The sequence below is a fragment of the Colobus angolensis genome, unplaced genomic scaffold (assembly GCF_000951035.1).
Source record: "Colobus angolensis palliatus isolate OR3802 unplaced genomic scaffold, Cang.pa_1.0 Scaffold263, whole genome shotgun sequence".
NCBI classification, from domain to species: Eukaryota; Metazoa; Chordata; class Mammalia; order Primates; family Cercopithecidae; genus Colobus; species Colobus angolensis.
The window spans coordinates 377,815-380,876 of record NW_012115855.1 but is presented as its reverse complement, the minus strand read 5'-3'; the positions used below and the strand labels follow the sequence as shown (position 1 = coordinate 380,876).

The window sequence follows — 3,062 nt, the reverse complement described above, 5'->3', positions numbered from 1 at the left end:
TACTGAAAGATATTCAGTCTATCTAAAAACACAAAAATCAAGCCCGGTGAGCTGGTGCTCGCCTGTAAGTCCTGAGGCTGAGCTGGGAGGATCGCTTGGGCTCAGGAGTTCGAGACTGCCATGAGCTGTGATCACACCACTGCACTCCAGCCTGGGGGACAGAACAAGACCCTGTCTTTAAAAATAAAAACAAAACCCATAAAAAGCAGTCGTTGTGTGTGACAACATGCACTCAGATTTCCACAAATATAACTAAAAATCTGAACAGAGCCAACATGGGGACCTGGGAGTAATCTCTACAACCTGTGACGGAGAGGCCTCTAGCTGTTAGGTCACGTAAAATCTCGGGAGTTGTGCTTTAAATGACATAAGGAATAAGAAAATGTCCAACCCAGTGGGGGCTTCACCATGGAGTTCTAGACTTCTGTGAGCAGCGTCTGCCTCTTGTTTATTTCTGAATCAGTTTCTGTTGATTCATTTTTCTCCGGATTATGGATCACATCTTTATGGTTTTTAGCCTGTCCGGAAATTTTTGCGTGGATGCGCACTTTGTAAATAGAACATTGTTAAGTGTCTATATATTTTAGGAGGGAAAGAATAAATAATTGGATGGGAAAATATCAGTCTCTGCTATGTTTTTATTATCTCCAGAGCTAACATTTAGGAACTCATTGCTTGCAGGTCCAGACCAGAGTAGGAGGTAAAATTAAAAGACAGAAATAGAAAAGAAAGAAAAAAGCTCAATGTTACTCGCCATTCCATGAAAGGGAGAAATTACAAAGTTTTTGCAGGGCTATATTTGAGTGATTTCTGAGGCTGAAAGAAATGGTCTTTTAGCTCTAAAGGCTGTGTCTGGACTGTACCACTTTGACCTGGAGATTCTTCCGCATAGGGGATACTCATCCCATACAACTGCAGTCACTGTAAGATGACCTTGAAACAACATAATGCTTTTTATTTATTATTTTTATTTTTTGCCATAACGTTTGGAGAGCTTGAGCAGGATTGTTATGAGGAGAAACTTTCACCAGTGATGAAAATGCTGACTGAAGGTATCATCAAACCCTGCAAGGACTAGTTGTTATATAAGTTATTAATATTAAAAATAACATATATGATAATATGCAATATTAACTAAGAATTGCATATGATTTCAAAGTTTGCCAAACACTTTCACATACATGATTTTATGTGGACTTCACAGACTTTGACCACCTCACTCCTGCCTCTGGGACAGTGAAAGGGAAGTCAGTACAGAGTGAGCCGTAGCTCACATGCTCCATGGTAGGGAAGTGGACAGGGGAGAGGCCAGCATTTCTCAGGTGCATTCATTTCTAAATCTCTCCAGCACCACCAAAGATTTTCCGGCATCTGCAACTTCACAGTAGGCCTTTTTGGGAGAAGTGAAAATTATTTAATGTTGTGTTTACTGTGAGCAGTGGTGATTTCTGGGCTGTAAGTTGCGAGTACTGAAGGGGAAATACTGACTTTTATGATTTATAAGACTGTATATCTGTTGAATTTTTTGTACAATGAGCTTGTTGTAAATTATTTTCTATTTTTTAAAAATAAGTGTTGACATCTGCTTCAGCCAAGAGGGAGCAACAGGGACTGGACTTACTCTGTGGCCTGAAATGAAAAATATGGGAAAAAATGTATGAGACAGTGGTTTCAGACATTGGGCAACAGGCAACGCAGGGCCCAAGAGAGGGGAGACAAAGGAAGTGAACATGCTGCTTGCTCCAGCTTGCTGCCTGGAGAGGGTTTCCAAGCTGCAATGCAGACTGGGGAACCGAAATAGCATCTGAGTTGGAAAATAGAGCTGAGAATTCAGGGAGGCCAGGGTGGCTAGAGTACCGGAGAGGAGAGAGTGCAACGGAAGGAGCGAGTTCTGGAGATATGCGCAGGGTTCCTCTGAGTCTTCACCAGAAGTTCGACCAGGTACATGCATGTGAGGAAACTTCCCAAGACACAGAGGCAACCGCCAGAAAAAAGCCGGCAGAAAAACTTCTGAGCTTGCACTGGCCAGGCAATATAGTTCATGTTCTCAACAGCCAGAGTGGAGAAACCTTGTGATAGAAGAGGCATGAGTTTGAGTAGGAAGGGAAGGGATTACAGAGAAGCACATGAAAACTTCTGCAGGCGATAGGTGTGTTTGTTATCTTGATTGTGGTGATGGTTTCACTGCTGAATACATAGATCAAAGTTAATCAAATTGTATATTTTAAGTGGGTATAGTCAATTATATGTTAATAAGGCTATTTTTAAAAACTAAGTTTCGGCCGGGCGCGGTGGCTCAAGCCTGTAATCCCAGCACTTTGGGAGGCTGAGACGGGCGGATCACGAGGTCAGGAGTTTGGGACCATCCTGGCTAACACGGTGAAACCCCGTCTCTACTAAAAAAAAATACAAAAAGCTAGCCGGGCGAGGTGGCTGGCGCCTGTAGTCCCAGCTACTCCGGAGGCTGAGGCAGGAGAATGGCGTAAACCCGGGAGGCAGAGCTTGCAGTGAGCTGAGATCCGGCCACTGCACTCCAGCCTGGGCGACAGAGCAAGACTCCGTCTCAAAAAAAAAAAAAAAAAAAAACCAAGTTTCATTGCATTGTGCGTTATGATTTATCTTCTTCTTGTTCTCTTTTCAGTTTTTTTTCAGAAATAAACTATCTTTGTTTTAAAAGCCTAAACATCAAAACCTTATCAATAGATAGAAGAATTTTTACGTGAGGATGAAAATGGCAGGAAGATATGTTTCTCTTTTATAAGATAGATCATTAAGAGTAAGAGTGGATCAAATTGAGATTTGGACTTTGTAGGTCAGTTTGTTGAATGTTGGAATGAGATGACAGGTATATTAGCTGGGCTGCTGTAACAGAATACCACAGACTGGGAGGCTTATAAACAACAGAAATTTATTCCTCACAAGTCTAGAGGCTGAGAAGTTCAAGAGCATGGTGCTGGCAGACACCATCACCAGACGGTGAGGGCCCACTTCCTGGATCATAGACAGCAATCTTCTCACTGAGTCCTCACCTGGTGGGAGGGGTTAGGGAGCTCTCTGGAATT

The 3,062-nt window shown here is 42.6% G+C and overlaps 1 protein-coding gene across 1 annotated transcript in view; it reads right to left on the bottom strand.

Annotated features, from left to right (window-relative positions):
- The window catches only part of LRP11 (low density lipoprotein receptor-related protein 11), a 48,605-nt gene extending 48,002 nt beyond the window's left edge, over nucleotides 1–603 (bottom strand). The window contains exon 1 of the mRNA XM_011947368.1: nucleotides 63–603. The gene's annotated coding sequence lies outside the window, so the exon portion shown is untranslated. The remainder of the gene's footprint in view (nucleotides 1–62) is intronic.
- Between the last annotated feature and the right edge of the window lie 2,459 nt (nucleotides 604–3,062).